General features: G+C 39.2%; 1 protein-coding gene across 3 annotated transcripts in view; it reads right to left on the bottom strand.

Moving 5' to 3' along the window:
- Positions 1-22935, bottom strand: part of MGAT5 (alpha-1,6-mannosylglycoprotein 6-beta-N-acetylglucosaminyltransferase) — a 128649-nt gene extending 105714 nt beyond the window's left edge. For all 3 annotated transcript variants that reach the window (XM_062004643.1, XM_062004645.1, XM_062004644.1), the window contains exon 1: positions 22818-22935. The gene's annotated coding sequence lies outside the window, so the exon portion shown is untranslated. The remainder of the gene's footprint in view (positions 1-22817) is intronic.
- Positions 22936-23812: the final 877 nt, after the last annotated feature.

Genomic DNA, 23812 nt, shown 5'->3' on the forward strand with positions numbered 1-23812 from the left:
AGGGTGCAAAGGCCTTTAGTTTTCTGCTTTTTTACACAATTCACAAAGTTCAATAAAAATTCACAAAGGTGACTTCATACATAGGACTGGCAAGCACTTCAGACTCAAATCTGTAGAAACAGGTGACAAAATGCTTACCTTCCAAATTAACACACAAAGCAGATGGCAACCCCGTGTTAAGTATGAAATTGATGAACAAAATTCTCTCTGCCATATATTATAAGCACATGAAAGCAAGGAGAAAACATCTGTAAGACATCGTTTATATAAGGAATGCAGTTGTTGAGAAAGCAAATGGAACTGTGAATCTGTATTTGCTAGTTTATCTATAGACTGGCTGCTTTGCAAACAGCTAAAAGGCAACATAAGAAAAATGCAGAAGGAAAGGCTCAAAATATTTTTGAGGCAACACATAGACAATGTTTTTCCCTACCTTTTTAGAACGTGTACAAAATTAAGAAATTCAATGTAAGATGTTCCTTCTGTTTAAGCATTAAAGAAAAATAGCCTTTTTAATCCCATGCACACAGAAAACCATTATGTAAAAGACAGCCACCACACAGAATTACAGACATGAGACAATCTGAAATAACCACACAATCCTTTGCTTTTTCTGTATACTTCCAAGTTGTTATTATTAAGCAAAACAGGAAGAATTTAAGGATCTGTGAGTTTTCAGATCAAAATCCTATTCCTAAACAGGATTAGCTGGTAACCTAAAAATAGTCATAAGCTCACGCACCCCACAAAGTCCTACAGCAATCACTAGCTAAAAGAAATTACATCAGAATCCAAGTCAGATCACATTAAGAGTAGCATCAGTCTTCTTATTTCAGAGCTGTCACGTTTTAAATCTTTCATAGTTTCTACATAAATTATTAAAAACAGAGATCTTTCTTTGAACAGAGACTAATTAAAAGTGACATTCCAGTTTAATGGTATGGTTTGAAAAAGGCATATGCAAAAGTTTACCTTCAGTCACTTCAGACAATGTGTCTAAATGTACCCCTTGTCAAGCAAACAAACAAAAGCTATCTACCAGACTGCTTTAGGGATTCCTTAAAATGATATGGGATGAGGTGGCAGTACTTCTGGCAATCTGACAGTACCATTTCTTTCTTGACCAAATTTCGGACCTCATTTCTAGCAGACTGACACACCCTACCCACAAAACTAGAGAAGCTGTTCCTATTACAATTCTGCACACCTACAGTCTCATCTCACAAATGAGCTGCACTTGAGAGATGTATTATACGGTTCAGTCACTGGCCCGCTATCCCTGTACATTCCCACAGCTTTTTTACTATATATAAAATATAGTAAACAGCATAGAATATCCCCGAGTCTTTGAAATCTACTGATATAAAACATACAAAAAAAAAATCATTGATAACTGCAGGGTTGTGACAACTGGAGCAGCATTACTCTATGTATCAAGAGATTGGAACCCTGAATCTGTTAAAATAAATCAGTGTGAAGTTTTAGCCTCAAAGAGTTCTGTTCAACTTAACTGAAATTTCCAACAACATATACTCTGTACAAAATCTTCCAGTATCATTTACCAGCAGATATATTATCTATTTATTATTACAACCTGCTATGGTAAAGTAGTAAGATTTTGTATTATATTATTAAGCGATGAAATCTGATTATAATATCAAGTGTTAATTATCAATTGGTTAAATGATTGATGTAAATCACTTTCTGTACTACAGCCTAATTTATTTTCCACAATGCCAAGAATGTTCCAAGATGCAGACTCCTGGACCTTACCTACATGTAAAGTATTTGAGCATATTACAATAATTTGCATCTGGAAGTCATCTGCATTATTAAAGAAGTGGCCACTTCAGCTTATGTTGTTATACTGCAGGTCTTGACTCACTGCCATTAGGGCTAAGAACACAAAGACTCAATGAAAGCACTTCATTGGTCCTGCATTCCCAGCAATGGCATCACTGACTTCCTACAAATTATCACCATTGCATCTATTGCTTTTAAACTTGGTGTGACACATTGACTGACACTGCTGATGAGGTACATAGCAGGTACTAGCTATGACCAGAAAACTGCTTCAGTTAAAGCTTTTAGATATAGGCTGTCTCTTTCCATAATGAGAAGCAGCATGCTATCCAAGTCCTATGACATCTTCAACTATAAAATTCACACTTTCTCTACAAACTTGTCATCAAACCCAAACCAACTGGATAACTAATGACAGCAAGACACTGTAACACTCTTATTTTGACTAATTTTACAGTGACATTTATGAGGTGTAATGAGCTATATGAATCAGTGGCATAAACCAACTTAACATATGATGAACTAGAGGGCAAAATAAGTGGTCTTAATGCTAATTAAACAATACTTTAATATTTTGCCACGCAGAATAAAGCTCTTAAACATCATCATTTGTTATGTGTCGTTATATAACGAGTTTCGGACTATCCCTGGCGGAGTTACAACAACAATCACAAGTCTACAGACTGGCAATTCCTTTGGGAAGGGACATTTATTGACTGCAGTTTGAGAAAACACAGAAAATGTCATGAGAAAAGTCAAATAGTAAAAAACCATAAAAACCAAACCAAACCCCAAAACACTATCCAATGATTTAACCAATGGCTACTGCCTCATCTTCACTAGCAGATAAAAGCTTCCTCTCCTCATGTGCTTTGAGCCATCAAAAATTACTGTTAGCATTAGCTTCAACATGAAGAAATGCTCTGTAAACATGAGATGCATCCAGAAAAGTAATTTCCTCTTCTCCTATTTGGGTCAGTATCCATTCTGCAAATTGTGCTTAACAAATATAGGTTTTGTTTGACTTTGTTCTGGTTTTGTCTCCTTTGGATTAGCTTTGCCTGCAATGGCCCATCTCTGCTAATTCCAGCTGCAGCCCTTAGTCATTCTGGATCACGAGGAATCCAAATATCTTCTCAGGAATCCATACTCAGTCATACAACATCATACTACTTAACTCTGAGCAAGTTGATAAATAAATTTTGCATATTCTTCTTATGGGCAATACAGAGAAATCCAAGTTCTCTCCTCATACTGCAATCTACACGGTACTGCATTAAAAACCCCTCTGAATGCTGCTGTGAAGACACCATAATTTGCTTCATGCTCTCTCATAACAGGATATTATAGATATGAGAGGATAAAGCAATTGGCAAAATCAGCCAATACAAAGTCAGTTTGAATGCAAGGCACAGTGAAGAGTTGTGTGACCCAACTTACACAGCCTGTCACAGAAAATGGATGTCCAAGGCCTTCTTCCTAACAAAACAGACTTACAGAAGGTTTGACAGGACAGTGAAACTTTCCGGCTGCCACAGCAGTTCTGCTTGACTTTTCATGCTTTCAAAATCCAGAGAAGTTCCACAGAAAGAGTTAAACTTATCACTTTCTCTCTTCTCTCCCCACCTCCCCTGGGGCTACAAGTTAATCATAAAAGCTTGGGTAACTTTAAAAGCCATCAACAAGAGACAGTCAAGAGTACAATTAAATAAACTCAGTAATGTAAAACCCAAATTGCAGGCAGGCAATTGAACACAGTGTCTCAGGGTTAATTTCAATGTAAGCAAGGTTGCAAGAGCATCATGTTACAATCTAAGCCTTGAGAGGAAGCTGTTTTAGATGCACATATCAAAATATCAATTTTCTTATGCGGGAAAAGAAAACAGCCCAAAGCTTCAGCTGAAATCTAACTGTTGTAGTAATCATCTAACCTTTATTCACCATTATAAGCTTAAGCTACATTGTCAATGTTTATAATGTTACAAAGACTTAGGTTTCCATGACTTGCTTACCTCCTCATTTTGAAATGAGTATTAGGACTGATGTTTCTCTACAAAGAAAGAAGAAACTTCTACAATATCTTGTCAGCTCTGCCCAAATGAATATTCTTTCAAAGAACTACAGAGCTCTTAAATTTGAGAACAGATCCCATGATTCTAGAGCTACTCTTTATAGGTTTATCCTTGAAGAAGGCACTGTCATTGTACAGCAAGTGATGTGAATAAGTAAATCAATCCTCACATTTCTCAGTAGTTATATTTCTTATGAAACAAAATCACTTCATTAATGGTAATATCAGAATTCTTTCTGAACACAAAACCCACAGAACTTTATTACCACAACTGTAAAGCATTAACTAGACCTTCACTACTCAGCTTTCTGATTGGCAATATTTAAACAAAAAAGTACTGCTTTTACAAAACATGGATAATCCTTAAAAAGAGGTCAAAGCTAAACAAATATGTGCCAATATACTGTAGACACCTTCCTCTGAAAATATATTAAGAAACACATACCAGCAGTACTTCAAAGAATGCTACTATGCAAGTCACATCCAAGACTTCCTCCTAAACGTAAGTAATCAACTTCCTTAACTCTTGGAAATATACTCAGAATTTAAGGGAAAGCCTGGGAGGAGATCTACAAAACCATGCATGATGCCATGGCAAAAGCATCAGGAGTTCTAAAAAGGACTGAGATCATGGAACATTTTAGAAGAGGATGTTCAAGGCATATTCAGCAAAAAAACCCACTAAACTCACAAGTCAAAGGGAGCTTTACAACAGTGACAAATGCTACAATAAAAAAGTAATCAGGGCAACTACAGAGGAAGAAGTTAATAAGTGTAAGGAAATTGGATGGGACAGAAGAAGAAACTAGTTGGCAGAATACCAAGATCTTTCAAATTCCAATTGGGAAATACATTTCATTCATCTTCCTCATTTCTCTTGAGCTATTAATAACCTGTAATGTATTTGGCATCTCTGTAGTACTGCTCTTTCAGAACCAATATTTAAGTTAACAGGGATTTATCACACACTGTAAGTACATAATCTAATATTAGATACTTACTCCAAAATAAAGTTAGTAGGTAGTTAATGTTCAGTGGGTAGTTCACATTGGTTTGCTCTCCTTATCATTAACATATGGAAAAAAAAATAATAGTAATTAAAAAAGGCTTTTTGTAACTATAACAAATAACAATGAGGTTTTGTCTATGTATTTCTTTGAAGGGCTCGTGCCATAATAAAGACATTTCCATCACCTATGTTAAAATCTGATGAATTGTAAATAAAAATCATAACTGTGTATATTTGAGCTGAAGTTCTACCATTGGAAAAAGTACATGTCCACCATCTGGTGCAAAGTAATTATAGAAATTAAAGCAGCCTTTCTGTGGCCTGCCTTTAACAATATTTACTCATACAGTAATACTTGATCTTCTTAGGCACCATAATCTGAACTCATGTTGTTAAATGATCATGGGACTATCCAATGTATGGCGTAAGCAGTTCATTAAGCTGGAATCTTTAAAAATATTTGCTTGCTCCCTAATAAAAACAGAAACTGTTTCTGTGCTTTTACGTCATGCCATTAAATTTAATCCACAATCAAGGCAAGTTAATTTCACACCTGCTGAGCGCTATCCTGATGGATGGCACCACAGCAGGTCATTAATTTTCTTTCCTTTAGATTAATTTCACACCATACACTGGACACAGTCTTCTGAGTTACGATGTCTGAGCGCAATACTTAATTCCTGTAAAGGGCTGAATCCGTTTCTGACTGCTTGCCAAAATGCAAAGAACCCAGATGTCATACAAGTGAAAGGAAGCTTCACTAGGCTTGGCACTGAACTTTGACACTGCTACAGGTGTGGTAGGACACTCATGCTCAGCAGTATATTTTAAGTATGTTCTTGAGCATAACCTTAAAGCAAAAATCATGGATAGTCCTCATTTTTGAAGAATTGCTTCTAAAAAAAAGAACTCTGCAGCACCAATAGTGCAGAGAGCAGACACTACTGAAATAACTGAAAAGTTCAAGTTACCTTTTTTTTTTTACCACAGAAACCCTCCCATCGTTTACTTACCAAGTTTATACCTAACAAGGTAAAAAGATTTACCAAGACTACCATAGCTCCTGTTTTCAAATTAAAAAAAAAAAAAAAAAAATCAAGATTACACAGGCTTGAAAGAAGGGGAAGGAAAAGGTAAAGTTCAAAGATGACAGTAACAACCACTGTTGCCACCACAGCACAAGGGGAAGTTGTGGGTCATTTTTGTCCCTCTGCAGTTGTTGAAAACAGCAGGGACCCTTGGAGGCCTTGAGACCCACATGAGAGGGTCCAGCCACACGTGACTGATGAGCTGAGCCAACAGCACACAGCTGGCAACCAGGCTAATCTCACTCCACACTTCTCACCCTCCTGCTCCAAGCTACTCACTCTCACACACTCCTTTGTGCCAGATATGCCAAATAACAGATTCCTCAATGAGCTGATTCAGATCATAAAACAAAGAAACCTTTTTCTTACATTAGCTTTCTGCTTGTTTTGCAAATCAAGCTGTCTAACAGATGGGTCAGGTGCATTTCAGAGCTAGTGAAAACGAAAAGCAGTTGTATCTTTTGGTAGCAAAGAGCTGTTTAGCTTATCCCTTCTCTTTTTACAGAGTGATTCAAAGGAGCAGACCCTGAAGACTCAGCCTCTGTATTGACTATGGAAGGGCCTGACCTTGCTAAATTCAAATTAGTGTGTGCTTTTTATCCCTTCCTTTCCCTTCTACACACTCCCCAACAGACTATAGCACAGCTAACATTAAGGAACCCTTAGTGCTCACAACTCATTCAAAGCTTCATCTCTTTTGTTCTTACTTCCCAACAGCAAATATTTAGTCTCTTCCTGATTGTGAATAATAATAATTTAGAAAATAAAAAAGTGCTTGTGCTTACCAGCAGCCTTTTTTCCCTTTGTTACAGAATCTATTGCAGAGAAGGTAAAACACTGGAGAGAGTGAAGGGGAAAAGTTTTGCGATTTGATAAATGTAAATCACATAGTTAACATGTGATTCGGTCTGCGCAGCTGAAATTTCTGAGTGTGACAAGCTGAGGCCAGGAAGACATGTCTCCTCACATCTCTAGAGCCATCTGTGCCAGCAGACTTCTACCATTAAAAGTCATTGCCTCCTCACATCTACCCATGGTATTAACCTGTAGACAGTTCAGTTAAAATAAGTTGGGTGAGAAGTAATTTATTATTTCAACCAGAAAGTTGGTCTGGTTATTTTGATTAGCATAGGTCAGACAGTATAAACTGGCCCTTCCAGCAAGGCTGCAGGAAATTTTCAACCATCTTCTGTTGTCCTCTCTGGCTCAGCATACTGACATCACAACTTACTACCAAGTACTTCATCAAAGGCTCATAAAGCTTGAGAAGATGCTCATTTGATCTGTAGTACAATGGTTACCTGCTTATTTGCCAACATGCAATTGGCAGAATGAAATGAAAAATTTTAGTGTCAGCTCCTATAAAGAATTTAAATACAGGATGAACTAGAAGCTGGATTAATAGGACTTAGCTGCTGAATGGCAAGTCAAAGTTAATTATCTCAGTCATTAGAAGTTGCAAGTTGGATTTTTTGGACACAACTCCCATTGCTGAAAACCAATTATGCCAATTCTGACAGTCAGGAGTATTGAAGGAAAAGCTACAGCTAGAACATCATTTACAGCAGCAAATACTTTTTCCTCATCGTTGTGTGGTTCCTATTATGAATGGGAAAGTGAACATTTCAGTCCTTTCCCCGAATACCCAAAACACAGTATAAAGAAAGAAGTTTAAGAGGGAACTGAGTTTTTGATGTCTATAGGGTTCACACAGGTGCATTTTCCTTTGTATCTCTCAGTTCTAAAGGGCTGCTGAAGAAACCATTTCCTTTGTATTTGAAATCTCTCTGCAGTTGCTCTGTCTCAGGTATCCTCCTACAGAAGCATGCAACCACTCTACTCTTTCCTCAGTCTGGCTTTTTTCAGATTCTTCTAGATGGTGCTTCAGAAGGAAATCCAAACAAAGTGACATCAACCAAAAATTCGTACCTAAACCACATAGGTCATGGCCCTCAAACTCTAGCAACTTCCTCTCCTTCCCTGGAAAGGGTGGTACTTTCAAAGAGAAACTTAACCTCACTGTGTATCACTTGAAATTAGGAAACAAAAGAACTAGGAATCTCAAGCAGGGTCTTAAGATGTTTTGTCTCCATCTCACACAAATAATAAAGAATTAAGGTGCACAGATTAATGCTTACAAAATCCCTTTAATTTTTACAGCAATTTGTAAACTAAATCCGAAGTTCAACAAAAATATGACTCTCAAATTGCTATACATTTGCATATATTTATTATGCATGTCACCATATGTCAGGCAGAATCTCCAAAGGTAAATCTCAAACAAGTGATTACCACTGAAGTAATATGATGGAGAATAAAGTAGACAAATGATATATTTAGCTTCATCCTATCTTTGTCCCTAGAGGAAAGCATTCCTTCTAGTGTGGGAAGGAGAGGAGAAAAAAAGACTTATTTGGTCTGTTAAAAAAAATCCTGGAAAATGAAGGCATGCTTTTCCCCAACACTGATGACCCAGTTACACAGTTTTACATAACTGTAAAATGAGATTATATTTGCCTTGCCATGGATTTAATCTTATGTTTTTCAGTCTGAGCCATATCAGAGGGTTATTTTTCTCATCTTCCCACCAGTTTTCTCAACTTTCTCAGTTTGTTTCCCTCACTGTTTTTTCAAATCCATTAAAAAAAAAGTTATCTGGTGATAATTTTGTATTTGTCTGAACTGTACAAGGATTATATAATGATAAGCTATGTAGCTATGTTTAATACCTGTTACTCTTCTCTTACATTTTCACCAGTCCTGGAATTCCACCATGCATGCTGTTTGACATGCACATTGAGCTTTTCTCCCACCAGTGCTGGGAACACAGGTCAATTATTAGAAAACATGTATAAACTGAAGCATTGCCTTTAAATTTAATGGTTTTCCAAAACTAAGCAAACCCAGATCTACTTCAGTAAGTATTAAAACTTAACATTAAAAACCTCTTTGCCACCGCAACAGAAACCAGTCTAGATGTGGTTCATAGCTGTACAGACAGAAGATAAAAAAATCCAAGTCCTCTTCTATTAGAAAATATTGCAGTGTAAAAGCTCTTTCACACACCAGACAGATTAACGTAACTTGAAAACATGACATGTGTACAGCAAAGTATCTGTATATGTCAAAGATCTGAATCACAGGGAAAAGATTTACAAGGCTGTGAAGTCTCATTTCCATGGTCCGTTCAAACACATTAGCTTAGTTATTCTATTAATTTTCCAGCGTTTCAGCAATCCAGAGGCATCATAAGCAATACAACTGCAAGCATCAAGGTTTCTTCCCTCTTTCCCTATGACAACAACAACAAAAACACTAAAAAATATCAACACTTATGACAAGAGGTGCCCCAACATCAGAATATGGCTGTAATCTAGGTAATTTCTTTCTACTGTAGTTGCATACTAAACTCTAGCCAGTATCTACATAAAGACACTTCCTACTGAAACCTTCTTTTAAGTGTCCTAAACTCAAATGGTTTCCAGAATCAGAAAGGAAATTAAATAGGCAGTATTGTATCCCTAGATCAGTGAAGGTGAAAAACTCAGTATTTTGAGCTAACAAGGTAAAGTTAGGAGACTTCTCAGGACAAAGGCAATGATAAAATGCTTGCCCAAAAATGAAATTCCATTATTAGCAAGGATGATGTTTGGTTGCAGCACACCATGCATTCTACACAACCTTTAATAGATGAAGGTCTCTTAGAGAAGACACCTTGTATTCAAAGTGTAAGACCAGCTGAAAAATCACTTGGTGATTTTCCTCTTAACCTCCAGGGGAAGATTCTGCATCCATTCTCTGAGCCTCTGTCTGGAAGTATCTTCCTAGAACCAAGTTAACATTAGCCAGGTAAAGGTACAAGATTGAAATAAACTCACAACTCTAAGACATGATTATTCATCTACAAATATGTTAAAAAAAACCAATAAATCCACTTTCAGATGATCCATTTAAAAATTACTACAATCCAGAAGTTAATGTAAATGCTGCCAAAAAGATCGCTTGCAGCTCTGAGCAGAATTTAAATGGTCTTAAAACAGTACTCTAGTACTAGCAAAGAGGAAGAGAGACCACTCTACTGACACTACCACAGCTGAATGGATTTCTCTAGTGTTTAGTCATAGATAACAAAAAGACAGAGGAACAAATTTTCTAATATTATGAAAATGCTCATTTCTTTCTACACAGTGTAGAAATGTGCTGACAAACACATCTTTAATAGATAAGTTGGTACAAAAAGCCTTTCTCTTTTACACTCTGTATCACTGGACTATATTGATTTACCTTTGTAACAGCCAGGATTTGACAGATAACTTGTAGGTAACTATTAAAGGCATTATCTTGGCACATTTCATTACCCAGAGCAGTCCATTTGCTTTGTGAGCTACAACCATGAGCATCCAACACAGACTATCCTACCACTGTATGGTATCTTAGCCTACTGGTTTACACCCCTGTTCCACTGCAGAAAGTAGATAAACCTGTATTTGAGCCATTCAGTATGTAACAGTACCTCTAATTAGGGGTGGGGGAACACAACAGTAGTAGGTCACTCACGGTCATTAGGTCTGGTCTTAAAGAGAAGAACTGCTCATACTAATAACCTGACAAAAGAAAGAATACATTTTTTTTTAAAACACATTTCCCTTAGTATTTCAGAGGGATATGATATTTCTTTCCACAGCTTTGTATCACACAATAGCTTCCAGGCTTTACTCCAACTCTGGCTGCTATTTTAACACTGAGAAAAGTTGCATCCCACAGCTTGGACTCAACACGACTTAAAACTCAAGTCTAAAGAGTGCTTTCAAAATCATCTCTATTCTAACATCTACTTAAACCCAAAATTATTATTCCACACAGTTATTCTGGCACATGACTTTTGAATGACTCTCATTTATTTTCCAAACCTGAGAAAATATCTGATCTTCAAGACAGTTAGTTGAGCAACTATGTGGTGTTTCTCACAAGTAAGGTTTCATTTAGTTTCTAACTACTCTACCATTAACTGCATTGTTCCTGCTCTCCCTACCCAACTCTGCTTTACTTTAGAGACATCAGTACTCAGTTGGTTAATTTAAGACCAAGTTCACCACTACTACCACCAGAATTTCCCCTACCTATCATCCTGTAAGATTCTTCAGAATCAGATGGATTTTTCCTTCATTTAGTTTATAAAAGTAAAAAGCAAAACCAACTACAGCTTCATGGCTGTAAGTGTCTAGCTGCTACATTTACAATTCCATAATAGACACCAAAATTCTGTATACAATAAAAGTTCAAAGGGGGACTCAAAAAAGACAGCTTACAAAAGAAGCAGCTTAATTATGAAAACACAACAGTTAGCATGGATTTATCAGACATTTTAGAAGATAGTATTTAAAAAGTTGTCTAAATTCAGGTTTATTTGATGCCTTGCTCTGCTCAGCTCTCCTACGTTCTAACAGACCTCTGAGACAATTCAGAACTCCAAACTTGGGTTTTCTCCATATTACTTTAATTTGGTTATACTTTCCCAAAAGCCAGTCAGGATAACGATAGCTTAGAGGACATTTCGAATAATCAAGCCAAATATGTTGTTGCAATAACATAGTGAAAATATTTGCAAAAATATGAAAGTCAATTCTGGTGCAAATAACTCCCAGGAAAATAATTCTGCAGGTATAGACAGGACACTCAGCAATTACTGCTTCATTGTACTGCTTTCAGTTTTTGAAGATTCAAAGCTTCTGCAACATGGACACAGAATCAGACTTTCAGTAAAAATGGCCTCAATCATTACAAATAGCTGCTTGAAGTCAGCTGAAAAAGCCACATCAGAAAAAAGACAAGAGGATCTGTGTGAAAGAGTTATCGATGTGACAAAAAAAAGGTGCAAGATCAAGTGGCTTTCTGAAGGCGTACAATCCTTACTTGAAATCATCTGTTTTGATAATTAGATGGTGAGCAATCCAACAGAAAGGTTCAGCTTCATATTGTATCTATTACTAGCCAACAATACAAAGATTGAGCACAACTATGCATATACCTTTAAGATACATCATCATCATTGACTTAATTGTACCGAAAAAAAAAAAAATCCATCCAGGTTTGTTGGATATGGGTGGGCTGGGATAAGGAGTTATGTCATAATCCAATTCTAGAAGTCAATTAGTTTAGTAAATGAGGACATTTCCTAAATGATTTATTAAAGAAACAGGTTACACAAACATGAGAAAGTCATATGGTGGAATTTCATCCTAGACAAAAATAATTCAAAAGTCTGGATTAAGGAGGAGATTTTGCATTCTTCCAGGCACAGCAGAGGATACCCAAACACTGCTCATACAACTGAAATCCAGCTTGACCAATAGCATACTTAAGAGTTGAGAGATAGGTGAATTTTAACAGATCTGCTGAATAGAAATCATGCTCCGTAAAATCTTCAGAGTCTACTGGAAGGCAGTTTCCAGTGCTGAGCAGAACAGAAAATACATACACTGCCTGCATAGCTCCTGAAGGCCAAATGAAAAGACAGCACATTAGCCCTTCAGTCATTTCGAACGTGGAACAGCAGAGGCAGTGGTAATAGCAGTAATTAAATAACAGTGACAAAGAAAACACGATTCAAATTACACAAAATAGGGAAGTAAGGAGATACAAGCCAAGGTAGAAAGAAAAGGATGACCTAAACACTGAAACTTGTTACACAGCATCCTGGAAAATTTCTAACACTTATCAGTCTTTTAATATTTTGTTTTTTAAATCAGGTTTCCAACTCAAACCTGGTGTACTGTATGTGATATTCTCAGTATGTTAGTTATAAGGAAGTAAAGATCTTTACAGTGTAACAAACTGGACAACTGTCAGCAGTGGACTCTGCTACACAAACAAGTTAAGTGAGACTATATCAGCAAAAAAAAAGTGTGCTAATAACACTTGACAGATTTCTTCCTTCATTTATCAAATGCAAGAACAACAGAACTTGTCAGCACAAAATAAACAATGAAAAGGTTTTAAACCAGCATTTTTGTGGCCCAGACAAACATTTTTGTTCTGAGCAATAGGCTTGATAGTACAGGGCAGGTGTTGAGCACTATGAGGCTCCTAGAATAATTTCTGTCAAACTGCAATGCTGCATTAGCATCTTTCTGAGGAAATGTCCAATTTTAGTTATTTAAAGAATAAGATGGATGGCATATTTTAAAATATTCTATAACTTTTGAAAGAGCAAGAGTACATCTTCATTAAAAAACTTTTTGTAACACATCAAAAAATCAATACCATGGAAACTGAGTTGTATTATCAGGAATTTATACAGTTAGAAGGTTTTTTTTTTTAAATTTGGATAAACATAAAAATGCATATTGATAGTACTTACACAGAGTAAGCCTTTCTGGAGAAAAAACACACATGAATTTACTAGATAAAACTGGGGCCATTCAATCTGATCAATAGAGCATTAGCCAGTATTAACCCTCTGTTAACCCAACATTTTAAGAAGTACTAAGGACACAATCCTCTAAATCAGGCTGATGTTCAAACACCCCAAGACAGCACTGTCACTGAAAGCAGCACCTTTAGCCCTCTCCAATCTCCTTCCCAGCCTATACGGGTAGAAGGTGAAGACAGCTAGGGAACATTGACACAAACAGCCAAATGCCAGAAAGCCATCTACAGCTACAACAGTTTGTCAGCCAGTTCCTTGCACCACCACATAAATGCATGGATGGGAAACTGAGAGATTGCTACGAGGACAAGATATTGGTATATGGGCAGGAACTTCATCTAACTGCAGCCTTGATGAAGACTGGGAAGATTTAAAGACATTCCCATATAAGAGCATCATCAAACACTGGTGTTAATTGTCCTCTGATCAGAGCTCCAAATATTTGATCAGAACAAGGTATTACAAATTCTAAAACAGCGTTTTAAGACCACCAAGTTACACAGAGTATACTGAACATCATATTCCAAAATATCTGCTTACCAGTCGGGCAACAAAATTCAAATTCAACTTATCTAGTGGGAACCACACTCAAGGGCAGAACAAGACTTGAGGTACAAACAACAGTCTGAATAGAAACCAAGACAATTCTAACAAAAGAGTAATGATGGGTGGGGGAAAAAAGAAATCAGTTGTTCAAACACACAGGATTTAGAAAATTTGTGCTTCAAATGTAGAGGGGAAAAAAAGTCCCTTGCTAGTCAACATTTTTTAAACTTCAAACTACAAGAAATGATTCTTAGATCTCCATCTAACCTCCCTTTTTAGGTCTAAGAAAATCATAATATTTGTAGAACAGTTTTCTCCATATATTTAAATTATAATACTGCTTTTCAAGTACAGCTCTTTTAAACGATATCTTTTTTTTTTGCATTTACAAGACCTGCTGTTTTCTTTGCTCTGGATGTGGCCACATACATGCCAGTATCTCAGTATGTAAGAAAGTGTTCCTAGACATGTTTTAGGTAGCTTAATACCAACATTCTTCTGTAGCATTACACAGTGCACAAGCTATGCAACTAGTACATATGGAAACTACTATGTCAGGAAATGAATCAAGGTACAAGGACTTTAATAGAAGCTGAACAGAAGCTAGACCTGTTACAAGCTTTTGCTCTGTATCAGCCAGTACAGCCCTCAAAGGAAAGTTTAAGTGTACACTTGGGCCTCATTGTACTGGTTTGAATATACAGAGCCAGAGGTTTAAATAGCAGCAACTCAAAAAGAGTTTAAGTAAACTACAATATGCCTTTTACACCAATACGGAATTTTAGCCACTGCAGTTAAACTCTCATTATATCATTACAAAAACTCATTCCTCTAACTATGGGCCAGCAGCACACTGCATCACTGCTGGTAACATACCAACAGCATTGTGACAACTGCTCACTCACTGGACATTCAGCAGCCAACATGGATCAACGAGTGAACTAAAATTCCAGACTTCCAGTGGGCAAGTACTGTTTTCACTGAACTTAATCTCAGTTGCTAGTAAGCAGTAATTTGTAATGGATTCAAGGAGACACACCAAAAACTTAATTATCTTCCAGCCTCAGGCTCTTCTTTGCTCCCTTAAATATTCTTTTAACTCATCTTGGTGAGAATTTTGGTAACTCAGGTTAGATGAAAGTTACTGTAGCCTTTTTTCTCATAGGAAGCATGCATAGTCCCATAACATTACCAATCCAGAACCCAAGGAGAATCACTTAAACTCAAACAAAGATTTTACAAATATTAACACACGGAGCCATGAAGTGAGATTGAAAAGCTTCCCCAGAAGTCTCAAACCACGGAAACCTAGATTCAGACATAGGTCAAATCCCTCTGTCAAACACTCGATCAATCTTGTTTGATTTCTCACATCACTAGAAAAGTCAGAAGTTTTTATTTTACTGATTATTCAATTTTTTGAACACATGACTGCCAATCTACTGAAAAAATCTAGGTAAGTATTCCAAGAACTATGGATTACTACCTTAACTCTAAAGTGTGTTGTTTATATTTCTTTTTCAATGAAAGTTATGATAACAAAACAATTTTATTTTCCTAGAACTGATTTATAAATAAACTCAACTGTTATCTAAGACAATATGTCAGAAGTAACAATCACATATTTTATTTTAAAGTATAACCATAAGATACTCATTTAATTTGATTACAGGCTCTTAAAATCAGACTAAGTATTCAGAACTTGTTGGTTTTATGTGGAGTAAAATAGCTCTTTGCTGCAAAGGCTTCCACTTGTTTTTTTTCTGCTCAAGCTTTCTCCTCCTGCTTGCTTTTCTTATAGTCCAGTAAAAGAGAAGTAGCTGCGTAAACAAAATCATATTGCATTTCACCATGGTCTTGGAGGATCAATAGTACTGACTGAGAAACTGCATTTTATGAAGAGAAACACAGAGAACGAAACTTCATTTTTATGAGACTATGAAGTTCATTTATGAACATAAAGTGTTCATTAGCACATTTTCAAAAACAAATCAATGTGCTAAAGAATGGTTTGGAATAATGCAACTTTAATCATCTGGTCAAATATCCTGTTCAATCTAGACTGGAGTCTAATTGGTAAAGACTGAGAAATCCTTGTGTCTTTTCCCCTCCCCGCTATACAGTGTTCCACATCCTTTTCCTGTTCTGTCAGATCAGGAAACATAAACACTGATTACAGTGACAAAATCCTACCAAAACATAGGAGTGACAACTCTTAATTAAATCTAAACCATTAGATGTTCTAATTGAGCTATATGTCTGTTCAATTTTAATGCCCGATTTCTAAATTAAGTTTAATTTCCAAACAGTTTGAGTTCTTCAAAAGCCTCTCTCAAACAATGCATTTTGTTCAATCCTCCAACTATTTTTTCAGATTTTTTTTCCTGGTCACTCTGAAATTTTTTTCTCCACAGTTCCTGCAATAGAGGTACCTATGTAAATATTTCCTATCTCTACATTCAATCAACACATAAGAGACTGGAGAATCGTAATTTTTCTGCTCTTCCTAACTGCTTGCAAGTATACCTCTAAGACCTTCACAACCCCAGCATCAAATTGGTGTCTTACTTGGACTGTTTGCCCGCTTCAGTTTTTAAGCACTTTATTGCTACTCAAGGAATAGTCATTCATCTTGCAGCCTCTCCTTCTGCCAAAATCATCTTTGAATCTACTACATGACTACCAGTGCAGGTTTGTCAGGATTGTAAGAGTGTTTCAAAACTCGAGATGCTAGAGGGTTATGGCAGTGTGTCTTCATCTTTATGTGTAGAAATGTGCATGTCTCTGTGTGAAGTAGGTAGGAAAGTATGTATGAACGTTCAATGTATTATTACCTTCAGAGAATACTGTTGTCAAGCTCCTTTAACTTTACCACAGGAGTTTGCCAATTAGGTGAGAAAGGTTTTTCCTAGTCTTGAAATATATCTGCCTGCTCAGTTTCTCCTTTTTTTTTCCCAGGGAGAAAGCCCCTTTGCCAGGTGGTTCAGAAATTCCAAGATGGGGTAAATAAACAAAGCCACAGCAAGATAATACTCCATATTCTTTTTAGGAAAAGGGGGCCCATTTTAATGTGTAATTAATTTCAAAAATAGAGGAAAAATAATAATCTAGAGACTCTAAAGATGACAAAGATCTAGTTGCTGCTCTTTGCTAACACTTCCAGACAGATGCTATGATTTCTGCATTTATTGCTATTTTAATTATTACGACAAGCAAGCTTTAATTACATCTCGACAGAAATGGGCAACTCTAACCAACACTGGGAGAAGCAAACTATTTCATGGTTCATGTTACTTAGAGCAATATTTTAGAGGCATTAGTACTGGAAGCATTTCTTTTAGGCAGAAAGAGTCTTCACACTACAATGCACTGAAACAGTGACAGACATTCATTCTACACTTAGGTCATGTAAAGTTTCATTCAGCATTCAACAGAATATGTTACAGTGTCTTAGTGCAGAATGAATAAACGACATCAAATCTGGATAACTGCCAGGTTAGAAACATTCCTTATACTTTTTCTAGGTTTTGGGTTGATTGTTTTTTAAACAAGCTTTTTGGAAAAAGTAATAAATTGGTATGTCTGATACAGGGCTCTAACAGTATAGCACAAAACTTTCTCAGGAGCAACTTAAAGCTGGTATTTTCACTCAGTCTGCAATTTAGAAAATTAAACTGTTGCACAAACTCTACTTTGAACAAGACTTATCAAGAAAGACTTACATAAGTAACTTAAGAGCTCATTAGGAAGTAGCTGATCTGTTCAGACATTTTTGCTATGAATACCAAATCAAGGTTTAAATTCACTGAATGAATCTTGTATATTTTCCTTAACTCATGTATCTTAAGTAGACAAACTTTACCTGACTCTGAAACATTTCAGATAGACCACCTCTGATCAAAACAAACTTCATTCTACAACAACAAAAAAACAAGTCAAAAGTAGCAGAGAAAATAAAAGTTCTGTTCAAGCTTCAGGGACTCATGTAACTAATCTTCCACGTATATCACATCTATACTGCTGTAATGCTCTGGGAAGTTCAAGGGGAACTTGCAAAAACTGCATTGAAGCTACTTTGAACTGCATTAGTTCTCTTCGGAAAAGGAAAAAAACATTCTGAGAGCAAGGGGGTGGGACAAAAAAAAAAAAGGAAAGTGATAAGACACAGCATTTTAAACCAAGAGAAATACTGCTTAAGCAAATATATGCAGATACTTTTGTACTAACAAAGATCTCCTGTAAGAATGCATTAATCTACTTTAGCCACGCATATTGCAGACAAGAGGACTATCACACAACGTGATAAGAGTCCAAAGGTTCAGTAACTTGACATGTCACATGTCCAAAAACCATCTTGATCACAAGATATAACCTTAGGCAGGAATGATAATTCACTGCAGTTTGTACTTTTTATGACAGCCGGAATCACAGAATCATTTAGGTTGGAAAAAAACCCTAAGATCATAAAGTTCAATCATTAACCTAATCACTGACAAAGTCTACCATTAAGCCATGTCCCTCAGTGCCACATCTACATGTATGTCAAATCCCTCCAGGGATGGTGACTCAACCACTTCCCTGGGCAGCCTGTGCCCTGTGCTTGACAACTCTTTTGATGAAGAAATTTTTCCTAATATGCAATCTACTACTTCATTAGTAGCAGTCTGAAAATGCTTTGCTAGGACCTCAAGACAGGTTATATAAAATGCTGTATCAGTCATGGCAAATACTGCAGTTGACTTGCCTGGTTCCTAGGGAAGGGAGGAACACAACCTTAACAGGCAACAGAACGAAAGCAGCAATAAACTTGATTATCTAATTTTAACAAGAATGAAGAAAAGGTTTTAGTTACGTAACTATTCCAGGGAAATATAACCACAAGGAATATGTTATATGGGGAGAAAAGGACATAAAAAGAAATGCAACAAACTGTATGACCAATGAGCAAAACTGATGAAAGTAAAATCAGGTTCTAGTAACTAATGCAAATCCCTTTGTCTAAAGGAGAAGGTCAAAAGAGGTAGCTGATAGCTTGCAAAGATTACAGGCTTTTATCAGGATATAAAAATCTAAGACATACGTCAGTAGGTTAGATTGTTAATCAAGGTTAAAGAGTTGGGAATGCCTGTGGGATGTATGAAGAAATAGTTAGCTAACAAGAATAAGAGGATCGTGTCAGATTCAAAGGACAGGGATCACAAGATTCTTAACATACAAACCGTAAATAATAAATCAAATCAACTGGAGCATTGACTACCTAAAGTACTCTAAGAGGGAAACCCTGTCCACCAAACTAATTTTCTCTTCTTTGTTCTTTCACTGCACTGTCTCCGTAGCATGCAAGCAGCCAGGGACATATGAAATTACCATAATTTTAGCAGGAGTTCCTCCAAGGAGCTACATCTTGGGCTAAGTGTATGCATAGACCTTGGGCTTGAAGGAGTCACCTGATTAGAACAGACAATACTTCTCCTTGTTGGAAGGCATGAACATAACCCCACAAATCCACCTCAAGCCAGCTGAATTATTCTCGCTTGAATACAAGACTAAGGCTATCCACCCTGATAAGAACTTGCATTGTCACAAAAATCTGCTGCCTCATGTCTGGAAGCCTGCATCAGCATTTGTGACATTCTCCCTCACAATGGTGGCTCCTCCTCAAATGTTATCCAATTAATAGAGACTGTATTATCCAAAACCCTTCACTAAACTAATCTAAGTCTGTATAAAACTCTAGTAACCTTTTCTTTGTAGACAAGAATTACAGCACATATCAACTCACATGAGCAAATAAGAAACGGTCAAAAAAGACACGGTCAGAAGGGATGGAAATTAAGCCACTATCAAAACACAATCTGAATGAGACTTAGTCCTCACAGAAGTTAGATTCATTACATTATAGGCCTGGGCTCTTCAAGAAATTAAAGGGAAACAGATAATGAAGCCTTTACAACTTCAATAACCTGCCAATAGCAGGAGATAAAAAAGAGAAAACAAGGCTGGGGGTGAGTATGTATGCATACACAGAGGCAAGTACAAAATTCCATTTTTCTTCTGAAGTGTGGAAGACAAGATGGTTTTAGTGTTGGAGGGTTTTTTGTTTGCTTAAATGCACATGTGTATGTGACACATAAAATGCCGAGATGTATAAATACTAACATGGCAAAAGCAGAAAGGAACAAAAGATGACCTTATTCCACTCCAATCAGCTGAGAATATTTTGGAATTAAAGATGCAGTAAAACTGCTTAATTTCTGAAAGAGTTTCCACTCATCAGATTCCCAGCTGATTAGCACTGTGCAGCATGTTCATTTCCTTCAGCAGATGCTTCCGATGTTTGTTACCAAGAGTTGCTGCTGGAGTATTGCTCTGGTTCCAAACTGTGCTAAGCAGAAGAGTTCTGCAGACACTTGGAATGTGACATAAATTAAAATACCATCAGAATTTGGCTTTCTTTATATTCATCATATTGTATTTCTCCCCACTACCTATTTAAGACATCAAGCATAGACTAAGTCAGACAATCCGTTGGCAAATAATCAAATAATGTTTGCCACTGAATCTCCCCTATCACTGCTCTTCCTATGAATAAAACAGAACTAATTTTTGCCATTCTCATGAAACACTAAGACAGTCTTCTTCAGATCTCAGTCTGCTCAAAACATGAACATGGCATTCACATGAGCCTTCAAAACACCTACCACATAGTCAATAACTAAGTTACTGTACCAGTGAAGTTCTATTAAAATTCTAGAATCAAGATGAGTAAGAAAACCACATCCCAAGCTATTTTACTAGACAGAAGCAAAAGTAGCAGAGTGAATTTGTTAGATGGCAGTGGCATACAGTGTCAAAAATAGAAACTTGCAAATAAAAATTGTAAAAAATACATTCAAATTTGAGGGGAAATGGGCAGTGCTAATAAAGTTAATGATATAAAGCCATTTCTAAGTTTTTAAACGTGAGAAAAGAAGCAAAATCTGGTTGGAAGGAGATGACTTAAAACTGGAGAGCAATTGTCTTTATTCTAAGTCATTTCAGGAATTCAGAACACTTCATTATTTTGCCAGATTCTATTTCATGAAGCAGATTAAGGATTTTAGATGATTTGCACCCAATGTTGCTGGCTGCTTCCTAAGTTTTAGGCAGTTTAGTTTTGGAAGCTTAAAAAAAAAAATCTGATCTTCTTACATTCAGTCACTTTGTCTTTCAGCATCTTTTCACTCCAGGCTGGATAACTGTCTTTCTCCTGGACAGCAAGATAGATTTATCACCCAGGAAAGAGGAAGCATATGTTCTTATTTAATCCTTATTCTACTTGTACAAAATAAACCCATATTCCATATAAAAGCAACAGAAAACAGTCTGCATACATTAAATTTTAAGAACAGACACACCTTTTGTTAAACATATTGCTCTGTGGGCCATTTGAAGAGTTAACTATTCACCTACATCATCTCATACAGGTAAAGAATGAGAGGAAGCACTAATGAAAGCTACCTTATATGTAATAAAACCACCAGGGGAAAAAAAATTGAAGGCTTTTTCCTAATATTAGGCTTGGTACAGGCACCAGTAATTATATCAACTGTGGGTGTTGCAGTAAGCAGAGTTTCTCATGAAGAGTCAGAGTCATTACACAGAGATGAAGACAGAAAAAGGTAAATCACCATTCAGAGTAAATTGGACTCAAGTGTCCCCAGGCAAAATGGTTTCAATAATAAATAACAAGAACTAACCAGTTCTTCCTTTATTCAGTGTTTTATGAAAAGACAAAAAGTACTTAAAAAGAACTCACTTCAGTGATTTGGGAGTAAAAATACGGCCCTAGCCTGCAAGCAACTTCAAATGCTGCCCTCTCTTCAAGAGGGGCAATAAAATGGGCCTCCAAAATTCCAGTTTAATGTAGGTGTGTTCACCTAAGTGATCACATCAGGTCAGGCACTGCTTTTCACAGAAAGATAAATCCCACAAGATGATGGTGATGCATAAGACAAATGAAGAGCACTGTTATTTCCAATCAAAAGCTCAATGCACTTCTGGCTAAAAAGTAGTAGACATGGCAGACGAAAGCGCAATTGGCATCAAAATGACAGTTTTCAGGAACCTTTTTCTGAAATTCACTTCCTAGAGGTTTACAAAGTCACAAGAGGAAACAAAACCTGCATCGGGTGGAACCGAGAGCTTGTAAATCGCATCGTTAAGAGGGAGATTTCAACAGACTTTCGACCGAGATCCATCCTCCCATCCCCGGCGAGGCTTGCCACCCGCGCTTCGGCAACACCTCCGCCGGCGCCGCTCCGTCCCTCCGAGACGCGCGCGCGTCCTCCCGGGCTCTGCCCGGCGCACAGCGGGTGGCCACCGCCGGGCTGCCCGGAGCTGCCTCCCCCCGCTCCTCCGGAGACATCTCCCAGGCTCCGGCTCCGCTCGGGGAGCAGCGGCCGCCGCCCGCTTAGGCGCTCGCTGCCGCGCCGGGCGCGGAAGGTCGTTACGCAAGGTGACGGGGGCGGCCGGCCGCGGCAAGGACGAGCCCCGCCGCACCGAAGCGGCTGCCTCAAAGATCCCCCCTTCCTCCCGTTCCGCACCCGCCGCCGGCCCCGCCTCGCGGCGCCCCGCGGCACCCGGGCAGGCGGCTCCCCCGCGGCGGGCCGGCCCCCGGAGAGAGCGATGTGGCCGAGAGGGACGGCCCCCGACCCGCAGCGGCCGCGACGCCCCGGGGTGGGGATGAGGACTTGAGGAGAGAGACCCTTCTCCCCTCACGGCCCGCGGAGCCGCAGCGGCCTGAGCGGGGCAACGGCGGCAGCGCCCACACACAGCGGGACTGGGCGCGGTACCAGCCTCCCACCACTCCCGACCCCGGCGCCGCCTCACCTCCTCCGGCGCCGCCTGTGCGCAGCCCCCCGCGCCGGGACGAGCGCATCGCCCATGGTCCGCGGCGGAGGCCGGCGCGGGCTTGAGGGGCGGCCGCCGCGCCCGCCGTGGGGGCCGGGCCACCTGGAGGCGGGCGGGCGCAAGGGAGCGTCTGCAAACTGCCAGCCGGGAGCGGGGGCGCGCGCGCAGCGCAGCCTTTGCACGGCACGGCACGGCACGGCACGGCACGGCACGGCAGCGCCCGCCCGCGTGCAGGCGGCACGGCACGGAACGGCACGGCACGGCAGCGCCCGCCCGCGTGCAGGCGGCGCGACACGGCCCGGCAGCCGCGCGGGCGAGGGGGAGCGCGCGCCAGCCGCCTGCCCGGCCGGAAGCGCCTCTGACAGGCCCGGGGTAGAGCGAGGGAGCGTGTGCAAAGTGCCTGCCCGGCCGCGGAGAGGTCGGGTCGAGAGGCGGGGGCGCGGGCGTGAGGGGACAGTGCCCGCCGGCGGGCACGGCCGCTCGCGCGCAGTCGGTGTGCGGGGCTGGCTGCGGCGGGAAACGCCCCGGAGGAGTCGCCCGTGTCTCCCGCAACAGCCCCGTCCTTTGCGCAGGCCCGTTTCCCCTCACACCTGCTCTGCCAGCGAGTGGCCGGTGGCCCGGCGGAGCGGCAGGCCCTCCTCAGGCCTGGCGAAGCCCACTGAGGGGCCGGCGGGGAGGAGCGGGTCGGGGAACGGGCGCTGCTGGTGCCGCCGTTGCTGCTTCACGGTGCCGGGCCTGTCAGCCAAAGGTCAGGGAAGCAGGGACAGGGCTGGAAGAACGCTGGCTGACCATGCACTCGAAGCAGCTTCCAAGAGCCCTCCTCTGCCTTTCTCAGGTTTGTCCACCGACGTCTTCACGGCGTCAACAAATACAAAAGGTTAGGCGCAGATCTTTGGTAGTAGTTGTGGTTTTGGCTGCACTATGTGGATGCATTACATCAGCAAACTTTTTACTGAGCATTAGGCACATACAAG

Source organism: Colius striatus, chromosome 11 (assembly GCF_028858725.1).
Source record: "Colius striatus isolate bColStr4 chromosome 11, bColStr4.1.hap1, whole genome shotgun sequence".
NCBI lineage: Eukaryota > Metazoa > Chordata > Aves > Coliiformes > Coliidae > Colius > Colius striatus.